Source organism: Gymnoscopelus braueri (genome assembly GCF_963280865.1).
Source record: "Gymnoscopelus braueri genome assembly, chromosome: 10".
NCBI lineage: Eukaryota > Metazoa > Chordata > Actinopteri > Myctophiformes > Myctophidae > Gymnoscopelus > Gymnoscopelus braueri.
Genome location: NC_137611.1, coordinates 41,498,388 through 41,515,660, shown reverse-complemented (window position 1 = coordinate 41,515,660; position 17,273 = coordinate 41,498,388). Strand labels below are relative to the sequence as shown.

Genomic DNA, 17,273 nt, shown 5'->3' with positions numbered 1-17,273 from the left:
GGAGCATCAGATGTTGAGTGGAGTTGCCCTCCACTTGTATTTCCACTTGAGTTCACTGTAAACAGAAATGTAACCTGGCCACGCTGTGTGTCTTGTGTCAACTTTGACCAATGACACGCACGCCCCAAAGCCCTGGTCCCTTTGGTGGGTGATTAGGCTCTAAATCACCCCTATAGGTCCTCTTAGAACACACACACACACACACACACACACACACACACACACACACACACACACACACACACACACACACACACACACACACACACACACACACACACACACACACACACACACACACTCTTGAGGAATCTGGAGGAAAACACTCCAGATTAAAGGAATCTCAATTAGCCCTCATTAGCTGACATTTTCAAGTTGTCAGCGGCCCCGCCCCCCCACACACACACATATCTCCTTCCATACCCTGCTGTCCACTGTGGGGAGTTTTGACAAGATGCAGACGCACTAGTGCAGAGTCTGACACACACACACACACACACACACACACACACACACACACACACACACACACACACACACACACACACACACACACACACACACACACACACACCCCCTCGCAAACTGATTCCTGATGTCAGCTGCCCTCCTGAGAGGAGAGAGGGAAGAGGAGGATGTGAGGTCAAAGAGGTCAAGTGTGTGTGTGTGTGTGTGTGTGTGTGTGTGTGTGTGTGTGTGTGTGTGTGTGTGTGTGTGTGTGTGTGTGTGTGTGTGTGTGTGTGTGTGTGTGTGTGTGTGTGTGTGTATCCTAAAGACACAATTTTGTGTGAGTTTTTGAGATTCTTTATGTATGCATGTGTGTGTGCTAGAGACACTGTTTTTGCGAGTGTGTGTGTGTGAGAGATTCTTGGATCTATTCCGATGGGTCTTCAGAGGTCTAGGGAGGGGTTGATGGTATAGTGGAGGAGATGAGGTGATGACAGAGTTATTGGTGGCGGGGGGGGGGGGGGTCTCTCTTCCTGTCCATCTCTTCCTCCTCCATTCTTTGGCTCTTTAAGACGCATATGTATAAACCTATCTCTACCTTTCTCTCACATTCCCTTCCTCTTAGCTTTTAGAGCTGATTTCCTTTAAGGACTGGCAGGTCTACCTGCTGTTTTCTTTATAGCACATGTGTTTTTTCTTATTAGCACTCTTATTTACTCCACCTTGTTCATGTCGTTGGTGGGCATGTTTTCTCATGCCAATGAAGCCCCTTTGAATTGAATTGAATTGAAAATTGACTAGAGTTCATGTGGTTGGTTGACGAGGCCAGTGGTTCTCAACCCGTGGGCCCGGGACCCACTTGTGGGCCGTGAGGGGGCCGTGAGGATATTCCAAATTGAAAATTGAGTTTGGATCCATGCCGCAAAACACAATCGATTAACTGATCATTAAAATAAACATGCTTTGAAAATGCATATGGTTGAAAATGTGTACTAAATATTGTATCTAAGAACAGTAGATGACCACGGTGTAAGAGGTAACGTGTGTCAGTGCAGTTCCATAAAATACCGGATTCATATCCATGGCATTGGCATCACAAGTGCACGCAGCATGCACCGTATAGCCACAGAACCGAAAATGGATTTGACATGGAGAGAGCTTGACCATTGAGCCACCAAATCAATACCAGATGACCCCGCTGATCCCATGCAGGGTACGACAAACCCCCCCCCCCTCCGCAGACAGTGGTAGTGTTTGTAATATTAGTAGAGATAGTATCATACAAGTGCCAGCGACAGCAGAAGTGTGTCCTGTTACAGAGACAGCGTAGCAGTAGTGTGTGTGTGTGCGCTGTTACAGTCACAGTGAAAGTTGCAGTAGACAACCAGCTGAGTCTCTCTCAGACCTATTGATCCCCACATGTGTTTTTTTCCCCCTCAGATAATGGATGCCCAGCGTGTGTCGTCGTCGTAGTCATCCCCCCCTCACTCACACACACACACTCTCTCTCCTCTCCCCCACCCCACCCCACCCCACCCGCTGGGCCTGTTAGCACAAATAATGACTAATCAATATGCGCCGGAGTCCCTACGAATGTGCTTTTAACACTTGATTTATGCCACGGCCAAACACACACAACTGTCGCTATACGCTCGCTCGCTCGCTCTCTCGCTCTCTCCGCTTACCAGCCAATCAATTTAGGCAATCACGTTAAGGACAACCCCCCCCCCCATCATCTCCAATTATTTAAGAAGGTCGATATATTATCCGTATCGAGCCAAACGGAGATCGTTGTGACCTCAACGACACCGCGCCGCGATTGGACGAGGTAATGACGAGAGTGTCATATGTCTGTGTCTGTGTGTGTGTGTGTGTGTGTGTGTGTGTGTGTGTGTGTGTGAGGATGCATGTGAGTATTGTCTGTGACTGTGTATGATGCAAGGGGAGTGTGTTATGTAGATGGCTATCGATCGCTGTGGTTTTCTTGCTGTTGACTATCCGTCAGTGTCAGATGTGTGGCCGCGTCGGAGGACGTGTGCTAACGGCCCTAGATTATTGTACAGTTTATGGATTCTCCCTTTGTCATGGAGTCTGTGTGTGTGTGTGTGTGTGTGTGTTTGTGTATGTGCATGTGTGTATGTGAGAGCACATACACACTCAGGCTTGTACCCACCATAGAAATTCAAGTATTTTAGCTGAACTCGTGTTGTGCTCATATTCCCACTTTGCCAAACAGCAAAGAGCAGCGAAAATGACCACATCTTCATAGCAAACGTAACCTTTGGAAACGAGATGGAATTCTCGATATTTTAATCTCAAACCTTTCTCTCCAGAGTCCATTGACCTATAAGACGTACGTACTGTATATTGAACAACGTTATTGAGGGCAGTTAACTCTTTGACTGCCAGAGTATTTTCATGATATACTCACCCAGTGCCAGCGATTTTCGTGTTTTATAACCTTTTCAACCGGTCACAGAAGTTTTATATCCATTATAATCCATCGTCTGGCCGCGTGTATAAACAAACACGATCCATGTACCAGCCACCGAAGGGTTACGTTTTCAGAGCCGAGCTGTCGTGAAGTTGTTTTCACCAGCGCAACTAGGCTGCAGGCACCATATCCGGCAATAATGCACGTGTGTGTGTGTGTGTGTGTGTGTGTGTGTGTGTGTGGGTGTGGGTGTGTGGGTGTGTGTGTGTGTGTTTTGATTGATTGAATACTTTATTGACGATTTTTAAAGGTATCAGTATAACTAGTTAAAAACACGCTGAATGGATGGCACAAAAAGCCAGAGGCTTGTTTCCATTGTGGTCCATAGTCTGTGTGAGTGTGAAGCACGTGTATGGTTACTATGGTATATGATCCATCCCATGGGGGGGGGGGGGGGGGGGCTCCGGTGGCAGTATTGCCCACTCACAGTGCACTGAGGTCGGGAAGGCCAGTGGCTAGTTTTCCACAGCCTTATATTCAGGAAGCAGTGATGACAAGCACACTTTGACAAAGGGCCTCACACTGCCTTTCACTTGGGCATTTCATTAATATCCGCTTAGCTTGGCGGTTGTGCCACCACCTCATACGGTCAAATCCTCAATTTATGTCATTTTTTTATTTTATTTTTTTGTTAACCCATTCAATCCGGGAACACATCTCTTGTAATTTTAGATTTCTTTGGCTATTTAAAAATAGCAGATATACAAGCTCGTCTTATACTTTCTTTGAAAAATCGTGAATATTTGTGCAAATCATTAAATATTTAATGATAAATATTTTGTTCCAGGGACCATGCAGAAGCAAAGATTTAAGTTACAAATGTTCGCTTTAAAAAATATTTTTACATTTTTCAAAAAAAGCAGATCTACAAGCTCATAGCGCGGCACTCGGTGCCGCGCTATGAGCTCGTATATCTGCTTTTTTTGAATGGCCAAAGAAATCTAAAATTACAGCGACGCGTCATCCGGATTGAATGGGTTTAAAATATGAAAGCTCTATACAGTATTCTGATAGTTACAGTCATTGCTATAGAGTGTTTGTTCAGTAACGGGGGTCTCCTCATCTCTCCAGCTCTTTATTAAAAAGAAAATACTTTTTCAGGTGGGTTGCCAATTTCAGCCAATCAAAAGAGAGTGGCCACTTACTTTGTTCCATCATCTCCAATCGCACTTGATTATCTTGTGTCCTGTATGAGATAGAACTATCTCCTGATTGGACGAAATTGGCGTCCCGACCTGAAAAAGCATTTTCGGTACATTAACTCTTTGACTGCCAGAGTATTTTCATAAAGTACTCCCCCAGTGCCAGCAATTTTCTTGTTTTTTTATTTTTATATTTTGAATTTTTCTCATGAAAATAATTTAAGGGCACATAATATAAAGACCCAGCACAAATCCGCCACTAGAGTGCAGCACATGACTGCTTGATCAGGTCGTTAGGTCTCTCTCACCCTTCTTGATAGATTAGACAGGGAAAAACATGAAAACGGATGTGACGTCCTCCCAGATTGTTTTGATCGCCAAAATTACGATGTGAGACACGACGCCGATGACTGATCGTCACCCAGACCATAGATTATAGAAGAGAAACTGTCCGTTTGTCCGTCATACCGTGTGAAAGACCGTTTATTTACCTATTTTGGACGAAAATGACTGGGGAAAAGAATCAAAAACCGGAAACGGAATCCAGGTCATGAAACCGGATGCAGATGTCCGTGAAGTAAGTGGAACTCGAGAATAACATTGAATATTAAGCAGCATAGCGCAATCAGAGATTAAACAATGAACGCGCGTCCAGCGCGTCGAGCGCGTCGACGGCCAACTGGACAAAGTAGCACTTGACGCGTTATCGCATCGTCCGCAGTCAAAGAGTTAAAGACCTGGAGAGAATGGGTGACCCCTGTTACTGAACAAACACTCTATACAGCAATGATTACTTGCTAATTACTTATCAGATATATAGAGCACTCATTTAAAATTTGACAGTACGTACACAAATGTCCAGAAGATATATCTCTAAGAATGGCATTCAATATTTGCAAGGTACAAATGATTTTATTCTCTAGCGATAGCTTCTCAGATGACTCATAGCTTTAATAGTTAACCCACAGTGTGCTTTGCTTTAATGCCTGGAGTCATTTTGTTGCAGCAGTCATATTTTTTCTCCCACAGATGGTACTTTCAGCAAGAAAACTCTTTTAAATAATTTAGGTATTCAGAATCTTCAATAGCGTAGGGAGATTATATTGAGGTTAGAGCCGTAATCGGTGCATTTGATGTCATCCAAGAGGGCAAATATTCGCTCTTATGAGCGTCGGGCAGGGCTGCTTGTCCACCAGCTATAGGTGTCTTATACCTGAAACCAGGGTCTGCATCTCCCAATGGAAGTGTAGGGAGACCGCCTACAACGGATGTTCTAGTTATTTTTGTATTAATATACTCTACCATACAGATTGGTTAAAATAATCTTTTATTCATTGGAATAAGTTCTGTATTGCAGCTTTAAATTATTCAGGTATTCAGAATTTCCAATAACGTGGTGAGATCTTGTTAAGGTTAAAGACATACAAGAAGAAGAAACTCTCAAAAAACTGGGGAACGCAGGCCATCTGTGATTTCCACATTTTAAACCAGAATATAGTGAACGCCATAAAGTTCTGACTGTCTGACCCAGACTAATAAGAGCACAATTGCAATTACATTCCTAATAACGGGCCTCTGACTTGGCGTGATCCGCATTGCATTAGATTCAATAACCACTAATCTCTGACAAAAAGGGAAGCTTATGCTTTATTGGCAAGTTTTTCCTCAATGTTTTGTGTTAATACGGTATGCGTTACGCAGACGGCTTTGTGTCCTAATCCATCCAAAAAGGAGTAGATTTGGGGCGTGAACATTCCACCACTAATACTAATCCGTCAAAAAAAGAAATCTGTTTCACTAATAGCCCCCTTCCTTCCCTCATGCTGTTCTCTGATTATTACAGAGTATGTTTGTGTCAGTCTTTACCAGTGGTGTAAAGTAACTAAGTACATTTACTCTGTACTTAAGTACACTTTTGAGGATTTTTTACTTTACTGAAGCATTTCCCATTTTCAATACTTTTACTTCTACTCCACTACATCTCAGAGGCAAATATTGTACTTTTACTCCACTACAATTATTTGAAAACTTTAGTTACTAGTTACTTTGCAGATATAAATGATTACATTATAAAACATACATTAACCACTTTAGCCTTATTTTATACCTAGGCTATTTGAAAATAGCAGATCTATGCGACGCGTTGTGCGCTTGTAGATCGGCTATTTTCAAACATTTTAGTACATTTTAGTACATTTTGATGCCAATACTTTTCTACTTTTACTCAAGTAACATTTTGAACACAGGCCTTTTACTTGTAACAGAGTACTTCTACATTGTGGTATTGATATTTGTACTTAAGTAAAAAATGTCAGTACTTTTTCCACCACTGGTCTTTTACTTTGTGTGGGAATGAACTAACTCCGTTGTCGTTCTGTTATCCCCTCCTTTTCTTCTGTGCCGCCGATCTTCAAACCTCAGCGACCGCATGCTCACGGAGGAAGGTACGCCAAGCGCTGCTATGTTTGGTTACGTTGTGCTTAACCTAGTGTTTGTAGTCACATCGTGTGTTTGTATGGAATCTGCAGAGAGCTTTTGTGTTTGTCTAGTTTTGTCTCCTTGGAGTGTCAGATGTAGGCCTGTCACAATTATTAAATAATCGTCTGCATAATCGGTAATTATTTGAGATAATAGATAATCGCAATTTCATGATTCATTATGTTGAAACATTTTCATACATTTTCAAATATAAAAAAAAGCAGAAATGGCTTATGTAAGCTTGTAGGTCAGCTATTTCTGCTATTTTTTACATTATTTTGAAAGTATAGAAGTATTAAATATGTCAGTATTTTCTTTGTATCTTAAGTTATTTGTCATTATGTGCCCTGTGCAATTTTTGATTACGAAGCCTAAAAGGCAAACAAATTATTATTTTATTCATATGTTCCAATGTTCAATGCCAAAAAAACATCAATCGCTATTACTTGTATGACAATTAATCGTCAACTTAAATGTTGTATTGGTGACAGCCCTAGTTAGATGGGGGGGGGGGGGCTTACAGAAAGCAGTGATGACAACCACACTTTGACAAAGGGTCTCCCTATCTATGATGTTGGGTGATATTTCAGTCACAGAAAAGTACTGTACTTTGTGTGTGCATTCTTAGGGGCGGCTGCAGCTGAGTGGGTAGACTAGGGCCATCTGGTAATCAGAAGGTCACCGTTTCGACCCTCGGCTTCGCCCATCTATGTGTCGAAGTGCCCCTGAGCAAGACACTTGACCCCTAACAGCTCCCCTACCGAAAGCTCATCTGAGCAAGCCATCTGCTGCGTGAGGCAGAAAAGTAATTTAGCCCTCGGGACGATAAAAAAAATACCCCTTTTCTTTTGTATGCAATAACATTCACTTTTAGATAATTTCCTGTGATTGTCTATGAACATTCTGGCATTCACTCTATTGTCACTGTATTTGTAAACACCTCCCATCTGGCGTCTAAATTAGACTAAAACAAATCGACAATTTGGCCCCAGGTTTTGGATTATGTTCAGTACATTGCATAAAAATGCTCTTTAAAAAAAAACGGTACACTTCATTTGTACCGTTTTTTTTTCCCAGCCAAAAGATTGATAGTTAGGAATTCATTGGACCCTTATTGGTCTGTAACTCCAAGAGTGTACAAATGGAACCAAATGGACCCTTATGGGTCCAATTGGTTCCATTTGTACGCTCTCAGAGTTAAATTAACACTGAGGATTGAGTGTAGATTTGGGTCCCAGGGATAGGAAATGGTATGAAATGGGGGTCCATGGTCTAATGCATGTCAAACTGGGTGTCCTTGAAATCACAAAAAAAGTTGAGAATCACTGCTATAGAGCCACGCAGTAATAATCTTCTCTTCTGGGGGTCCCTGGCATATCTTTTTAAATGGGGGTCCCTGGGTTACTACATATATGTTTGGGGGTCCTTGAAATGAAAGGTTTTGAGAACCACTGCTGTAAGGAATAGTGAATACATGACCTTTCACTCAATCAGAATCACCCACCAGGAAGCTTACGACACCATGAAAGCACAACAGTTTGTTCTGATCACATTTTGACATCTGATTACATACACTTTTCTTTTTAACACAGAGTGCCCATTAACCCATTAAGGCCTGAGGCCGATTCTACAAATGTCTTCTAAATCCCAACAGTTTTCTGAACACCGTATGTTTCTATATCGGTGGTTCTCAAACTTTTTCATGTCAAGGACCCCCAAAATGTATATGTATTTGGCCGCCGACCCCCATCTCAAAATATTTTGTTCCAGTGACCCCCCAGAAGCAAAGATTTGAGTTGCAAATGTTCGCTTTAAAAAGTATATAAAAGATTTGCACAAATGTTCATAATTTTTCACAAAATAGCAGATCTACAAGCTCATAGCGCGGCACTGGGTGCCGCGCTATGAGCTTGTTTTTTGAATAGCCAAAGAAATTTAAAAAATGACAGATGCGTTCCCGGTCTTAACTCTTTCAGTGCCACAAGACGTCAAAGACGTCATGAGGCCTGACGCCCCGTGTGCCACAAGACGTCAAAGACGTCATGAAAAAAATAAATAAAACATGTTCAGAACCCAAGATATGATGATTTGAAGATTTGCTGCTCCATTCACTTCTTGTTTAACTTTTTACTGAAAAAGGCTGTATCTCGGCTCCTAAGCACTTTTTTTTTTACAATTAATTTTGGTTGTGGCACTCGGAACCAAAATTCCATAAATAAGCATGGCACTGAAAGAGTTATTGGGCTAAGTATACCAAAACACACAAACAATGGAAAACAGACTTACACTGTTCATTCAGTTTCTTCATAAACCGTTTCCCTCTACAGTTAGCCTGCTAATAATATATGCCTACTGATCTGTTACAGCTGCGCTGTATAGTACCTACTGTTGTGTGCTAATCCATAGCGTGCTTTGTATGCCACCGTATTTTGCACCAAAACATAGAAAATCCAGATCATAGCAAGTAACCGTCTTTAATTATCGTTCACACTGATCCAGTGTGAGCTAGTAATAACAGTGTGATAGCACACCCCACAATGCCATGTACTGTATGTTAGCTTACTAGTGAGTGCAGCAGTAGTTTAGTGCAGTCTTGTTGTGGACTGGCAGCGCAGTGACTGGCTGAGCTTCTGAGAGACGAGACAGCTCAATTAAGACAACTAATGGGACTGATCAGTGGATCACTCTCTCTCTCTCTGTGTGTGTGTGTGTGTGTGTGTGTGTGTGTGTGTGTGTGTGTGTGTGTGTGTGTGTGTGTGTGTGTGTGTGTGTGTGTGTGTGTGTGTGTGTGTGTGTGTGTGTGTGTGTGTGTGTGTGTGTGTGTGTGTGTGTGTGTGTGTGTGTGTGTGTGTGTGTTGTACTTTCACTCGTGCATGTGTGACTCGTGTGATGATGAGGATGGGCCCCTGAGGGCTTTTGACTTGTGTCTGGCCTGGCCACTTGAAACACAGCCCTGTCATGATGAGGTCAACACGCACGCGCGTGCACAAACACCTCAATCACTTCAAACAGCCAGGACAACAGAGCCAGCACGTTCCCCCCCTCAACCCCATAATAATCTTTTATTTATGACAGTCCCAGCCCGCTATGAAAACCACCACTGGAGGTGTACATTCCTCCAGGGATTAGACTGCGTTCCTGACTGTGACATAGTCTGCACCCCCTTCTTCTGTCTGTCTGTCTGTCTGTCTGTCTGTCTGTCTGTCTGTCTGTCTGTCTGTCTGACTGTCATTTGAAGTCATGCTGTTGTGTTTTTCCTGGTCTCATTTTATTTACTTTATGTGCATTAATCTAGTCTTATCTTCTTCTCTGCCTGCAGACTGTCTGACCTGACTTTAGATATATATATGTTTTCCTCCCCAATGTACTGCTCTCCTTGCAAGTCCTCATTTGACAGCTGCTATCGGCCTTAATGTCACTGCTTCTTAACCTCTGCTGTCTTATTTTATATTACTCATATTATTTCCACCGGGCTGGGAGGAGGAGATTATGTTTTCACCGCTGTGTGTGTGTGTGTGTGTCGTGTTCAGATCACAGATCACATCGCTTTACGTTTCGGCCTCTAACTCTTAAACTATAGGTCATACAATCACGATTGTTTTGATCATAATACAACTCCCCATATAGGCCACACCGTAACGCCCTAGGACCGCCTAACTAGATTTTATGGCATTTGAATTTTTTCTCAAAACCATATTTTTTGCTACTACATAAACTTTCCTATTATAGAGCACACATACAAAAGCACATTCACAATTGGGGGTGCCACAAATGCCAAAGTTGCAATGTGCAATGCTATTTACCAGTGGTGTAAAGTAACTAAGTACATTTACTCAAGTACTGTACTTAAGTACAATGTTGAGGTATTTTTACTTTACTGGAGTATTTCCAATTTTCAGTACTTTTACTTCTACTCCACTACATCTCAGAGGCAAATATTGTACTTTTACTCCACTACAATTATTTGAAAACTTTAGATTTTGATTATTGTTACAAAACATAGATTAACCACTTCAGCCCTGTGTACATTTCGGCCATTTGAAAAGAGCCGATCTACAAGCTTGTAGATCGGCTTGTGAGCTTGTAGATCTGCTATTTTCAAAAGATTTTAAACATTTTATACATTTGAAAACTTTTGAAATGGGACATTTTGCATAATGAGTACTTACTACTTTTGGTCATTTTGACACCAATACTTTTGTACTTTTACTCAAGTAAATTTTTAATTCCGGACTTTTACTTGTAACGGAGTACTTCTACATTGCAGTATTGATACTTTTACTTAACTCATTCAGTGCCAAAAATATTTCTGGCTATATCACCCCTGTGCCAAGGCCAAAAATACATTGTAAAAAAATAAGTGCTTAGGAGCCGAGATACAGCCTTTTTCAGTAAAAAGTTAAACAAGAAGTGAATGGAGCAGCAAATCTTCAAATCATCATATCTTGGGTTCTGAACCTTTTTTTTTTTTTTTTTTTTTTTTTTTTCATGACGTCTCAGACGTCATTGGCACTCTGGGCTTATGAAAAACGTGACGTCTGCGACGTCATTGGCACTCAATGAGTTAAGTAAAACATTTGAGTACTTTTTCCACCACTGCTATTCCCCCCCCCCCCCTGCAGTTTCTTCTTCATCTACTCATTGCACGGCTGCATACTGTATGACTTTCAAAGCCCTGTCTAGACAACCCAACTTGGTGGAGATATGCATACTGCATGTCTGCGTAGCTACTATTTTCCATGTATCCTTTATTTTTAAATCAGAATTCTGCTGCACCTCCATTTGACTCTCTGAAGTTATTTTCATTCCCAAATGAGACAACATCGTCCGTTTGGAAAAATGTGCCAGCCTTATAGACTGAAATGAACTTGGCTAGCTAAAAGGTATTGGCCAACTGGAGACTTGCAGGCGGTGGAAAAAAAAACTCTAATATAAGCAGATTTATTTAAATATTGAAGCATGAACATGGGAGAAAGAAAAATCTAAATAGTGCCTGAGAACCATGTTCTTTATCTGGTCTCTCAATTTAATTCAGTTCAATTCAAAGGGGAGTTATTGGTATTGCCAATAAGTAAAAAGTGTGAAATAAAAAAAACACATTTAATGTCAATAAATAATTATGTGAACAGAGATAAAAAATACTAACCGAAAAACTGTGCTTTTGCTAAGTAAAGATAACTTAGCAGCATTTCTTTTCCCCAAATGTATTTAAAGGTATCTGCTTTGTTTGTATATATATAGTATACGGAGACAGCATGGTGCAGATAGTGCTGGAATACGCATAATGATTGACAGTCTTTATGGCGCTTGTATTCTCCTGGATGTCCTCTTCCTGTCACAACAACTCACAAATATTGCTTCTGTGTTCGCACATCGCTGTATTTCACCCAAGCAGATAGGCAAGGGAAGTTCTCTCTCTCTCTCTCTCTCTCTCTCTCTCTCTCTCTCTCTCTCTCTCCCCCTCCATCCTGCTCCTTCTCTCTACTTTAGAGGACACCATTCCAACCATCTTTTCATTCATGCTTTGGTCTATCTCCTCCCATCTCATCCTTCCTTCCTTCCTTTACTGCCTTCCTTCATCCTCGTTTCACTCCCCCCCCCACCCCACTGTCTCAATCTATCTTCTCCCTCTAGCTCGTTCCTTTCCTCTAGTCTTGCTTCAATCCCCCTCTTTTTCCTGCCCCCACCACCCCTCTCCACCTCTCCCCCTCTCCTCCTCCTCTCTCATCCCACTCCCAGTCCTCTCAGTTGTCGTCTCTCTCCTTGCATTGCCTCATCCCCTTCCTTCCATCCATCCATCCATCCATCCATCCATCCATCTCTTCCTCTCCCCCGAGCATAACGCTTCTTTACCGTCTGTCCTTTCATCCTCCTCTCTCCATCCACCGTACCTTCTCCTCTCTCTTCTCTTTCTTCCATTCCTATCCCAGTGGTGGGAAAAGTACTCAAATGTTTTACTCATGTAAAAGTATCAATACTGCAATGCAGAAGTACTCCGTTACAAGTAAAAGTCCGGAGTTCAACATTTACTTGAGTAAAAGTACAAAAGTATCGGTATCAAAATGTACTTAAAGCACCAAAAGTAAATGTATTAACATGTTTGAAAATAGCAATCTACAAGCTCACAACGCGTCGCATCGCGACGCGTTGTGAGCTTGTAGATCGGCTATTTTCAAATAGCCTAGGTATAAAATAGGGCTTAAGTGGTTAATGTATGTTTTATAACATAATAATGTATATCCTTAAAGTAACTAGTAGCTAAAGTTTTCAAATAATTGTAGTGGAGTAAAAGTACAATATTTGCCTCTGCGATGTAGTGGAGTAGAAGTAAAAGTATAGACAATTGGAAATACTCCAGTAAAGTAAAAGTATCTAAAAATTGTACTTAAGTGCAGTACTTGAGTAAATGTACTTAGTTACTTTACACCACTGATTCCTATCTACACTTTTGCTTATCCATCCTTCCCTGACTGCCTGCCCCCCCCCCCCCACTCCCCCAATCCTTCAAAGTTGAGGTTCCTGTTGAGGGGATCCTGACAGGATCCAACCCCCACCCGAGGGATTTGAACCGTGGAGATGTGCATGTGACGCGTGTCTGCCAAAAGAGACCTGTCTGACACCCTTCCAGTTTCTTTCCACTGTCACTCTTTTGATGCACTGGCATGTCTGGTTTTCTCTTTGTCTCTGTTTGTGTGTGTGTGTGTGTGTGTGTGTGTGTGTGTGTGTGTGTGTGTGTGTGTGTGTGTGTGTGTGTGTGTGTGTGTGTGTGTGTGTGTGTGTGTGTGTGTGTGTGTGTGTGTGTGTGTGTGTGTGTGTGTGTGTGGGTCCGTGTCAGCTGGTAGCGGGTTTATAAGATCACACGCTCACACAGACTCGCACATCCCATATACTGTACACACACACACACACACACACAAGGGCTCGGTCAACCCTGGAACAACACAGGACAGCTGTGGCCCGGCTCTCCCGCTGCCTAGTTTGGCGATGTTTTAACGGGGGTCGGGGGGTCATGTCTGTCCCTGCCAGGCAGCAGCAGACAGTAGCAGCAGAGAGAGGGAAATATTACACTGGGCTTACAGTGGGGATTTATTATCACCTGTCCCCCTTCCTCCTCCGCTATACAGGCTTACCTTTACCCCCCGACCGACAAAAAAAAAACAAAGATGGCCTCTGATCTCCTCTCCTTTGATGTCTGGCGGCGAGGAAACGTTGTTTGTGTTTTTTTCTACCTTTTCCTTTTTCTGTGTCTGAGGCACTTTGTGTCACATTCTCTGAGCATGCAGGGTATTAACCGCGTTCAACCTGGTGTGCCTATTTTTGGGCACGTCGTTATAGGTGAAAAGTGTCACATTCTTTTTAAAACGGCAGATCTATAAGCTCACAACGCATCGCATTGGGCTAACTGAGACTGAAGGGTTACTAGCACGTGACGTGATGTGTTTTGGCAGAAAGTCCTCAGTCCCGCAGACCGATGTTCAGGAAGCACAGATAATTGTGCAAAATTAATTACTTCCATGCCCCACAATGGTAGGAATTGATATCTATGATTGAATATGTGCAGTGTGTCATGGATACCACATGACAAGAGACTGGTCTTGGGAAAGTCACAGAAACCAGTAATTTTTAGTACAGTACTGGCTATTAAGGGACTTTTTTAGACTTAAAGGACGACTTCACACATTTTCAACCTGTCTTCATATAATTGATCCTCACTTATGCTCATGATAAAATGTAAAACATTTTCCTCTCATAGGAGGGCTGTGGACCCTTCAGAAACCCGCCTCCCAGTGACATCATCGTTGGGCAGTTTTATTTTTTTCCAAACAAGATTTATTTGTATTAAGGCGAGTACAATGGCTTCCATTATAGCATGGTAATGTTCCAGTAATAGAAAGCCTGCAGTTTCTATTAGCTTAGATTCCCCATCGATGATGTCACTGGTAGGCGGGTTTCTGAACTGTCCACAGCCCTCCTCTGAGACACAGTGAGTGAGTAGACAAAAATGGTACCATATTAAAATGAGCATTAGTGAGGACCATTTATATGAAGATACTTTGAAAATGGGTGAAGTCGTCCTTTAAAGTAAATGCAATTAACTACCTGATGGAATGAAAAACTACGTAATCACTTAACCCCTATATACTTAGTTGATTAGGGTCCGTCAAGGCTATATTCTTGGTCCGCTCCTTTTTTTCTGTCTACATCAAAATCTCTTTGCTGAAAATAGCCCGTCTCGTTGTAGATCGTCTTTTTTTCACAGAATGTTTGCCCCAGAAGGGACGCTTTAGGGTTCATGGTGTTAAACCCTATACTTCTTGAGCGGTGTTCCCCAGGGTGGTCTGCACTCCTCTTTCTCCCTCTTCACCAAGTCTCTTTGGCAAAAATAGCCTAATATTCAGGCTCACAACACCTGCTATTTTCGACTGAATGTTCACAATTTTTTTGCAGAACGTTCACCTATTATGACATGCCCAGAATAAGGACACTATAGCCTTCATGTGGTTAAGCACCAGTCTTGAGAAGAACCCCTGACCAGTACGTATGTGGTCTGCCTAAAAAAACGCAGATCAACATCCCATCTGTGGGCAGGTCCCCAGAGGGATCAGCTCAGCAGCACAATGGGGAGAACATGGCAGCATCCATCCAGTTGAAAGGCAGGAAGAAGGAGTGGAGCGAGACGTGAGATGGTGTGTGTGTGTGTGTGTGTGTGTGTGTGTGTGTGTGTGTGTGTGTGGAGGTTAGAGGAAGCGTCTGGGTATTTCAGCCGGTGGGTTCCTTTTGAAAAAGTTTGTCTAGGCCGAAGAGAAGCAGGATGGTCTCTGTGCGTCCTGGGGAAGAGAGAAAGAGAGAGATGGCGGCTGTTGGTTTTTTACTACTGCAGCTGGCACTGGGGTGGGGGGGGCGGGGGTGCGCGGGGGTCTTTCTGGTGTGACGATAAAGACTGGGAGGCTACCAAGGGGCTTCCTTTAACCTTTATACTATGGCACTCTGGAGAGCCCGAGCTGTGAACAGATGCAAGAGGCTCAGCCTCTAGTTTGTTTGATGTTTGGTTCTTTAGTTAAGAAAAAGTGATCGAGCACCTGGCTGGGACATACGTTACTGGAAAGCTGTTACAGTGTTTGATCTAGTCCACACCCACTGGGCCGCTAAAATCACACATGACCCACAAGAATGTGATGGTTAGTCCGACCCCTCCCAATTACCTGGAAATTAAAGCATTCTGTATTAGAAATATACATTGTATAATTTTTTCTCCTCGCCGTCCCTACAGTAATTTACTTATTTAATGTATAACATAATTATTGTCTGTAAAACGCAGCGCGTTCACTGAGCGTCACTCTGTGTGTAATCAGTGACATAATGTAACAGTTACACGGGTAACCAAAAAGATGCCTATTATACGCAAGTTGAGCAGGTGTGTAGTTTGTACGGTGCTAAACCACCTACAGTATATACACATGTGAAAATATGCATGTAACTACTTCCTGGGCCTACTGGCAACGTGCACAAGAAATATAGTCGCTGACCAGTCCAACGGTGTGTGAGATTAGCCCCTGACAGACAGACAGACAAACACACAGACGGCTCTCCATCCTATAGAGCCATACAAACACAAGAGTACACTAACTAAGCATTCGCTCTTATATATATTCACAGATTTTACACATTTATACGTTCACAGAGCGATGTGTGTGTGTGTGTGTGTGTGTGTGTGTGTGTGTGTGTGTGTGTGTGTGTGTGTGTGTGTGTGTGTGTGTGTGTGTGTGTGTGTGTGTGTGTGTGTGTGTGTGTGTGTGTGTGTGTGTGTGTGTGTGTGTGTGTGTGTGTGTGTGCATTACTGCAGTTCATTGCAGGTAGATTAGATTAAATACCACTACATGATGGCACACTCACGCTTTGCCACACTGTTGAGGAATGCAATGAATTTCACTGCAATGTTGCTACCTGTTGCAATGTTGCTACCTGCTAACAAGGTGATTCATTGTTGCTACAATGAATCACCTTGAACCTTGAGGTGCAACAAAAATAACTCGAAGATGTATCGACATCAGAAGTCATCGGTAGTTCAGAGTGCCCTGGTCAAAGCTACAAAGCCTAGACAACAGATGAAAGCAATATTTCTCGTTCCGTTAAAGAGAACTGCAATAGAAAGAAAGAAAAGCCATGGAGAAACGCATCTTTTTTTCCAACCACTTTCCTCCGGCTCTCTTTGTACTCTTGTCGGTGTTTGCTGGAAACCGCACACCGTCTCAACACTTTGAACACACAGCATCCTGTTGTGCACACACTTTCTCGACTTTACTAGGTCACCACACAAGACAATGTCAATGCCAATACACTGGATTCATGAAATATTCAATGTGGACTTTGGAGGCGAAAGACAGAAATGTTTCCAGATCTCAAATACAAAATGTGATTTTGCGCTCTGCTACAGATGAAAACAAGACATTGCAATTACCTTTGATCTGCATTCTTTTCATTCAATTATAAAGGGCCTAAGCAAGGGTTTTCTCTTTGATCGCTGTTGACATACTGCAATAACTGAACCTAATTGGAAACGCTTGCAGAGACATGACAGGGCTTCTTTATAAGATAATAGCAGACACGTTTTCCAGATCGGTTGCCACTTTCATGCTATGCCACAATATCTCTTTTGCTTTTCTTACCATTGTATTTTTAGATTTGTCTTAGCACCGTTTGGCTTGGCTGCA

General features: G+C 42.4%; 1 protein-coding gene across 4 annotated transcripts in view; it reads left to right on the top strand.

The window, feature by feature from the left end:
- LOC308093845 (partitioning defective 3 homolog) overlaps positions 1-17,273 on the top strand; it is a 318,000-nt gene that overhangs the window by 261,588 nt on the left and 39,139 nt on the right. The gene's annotated exons all lie outside the window — the stretch shown is intronic.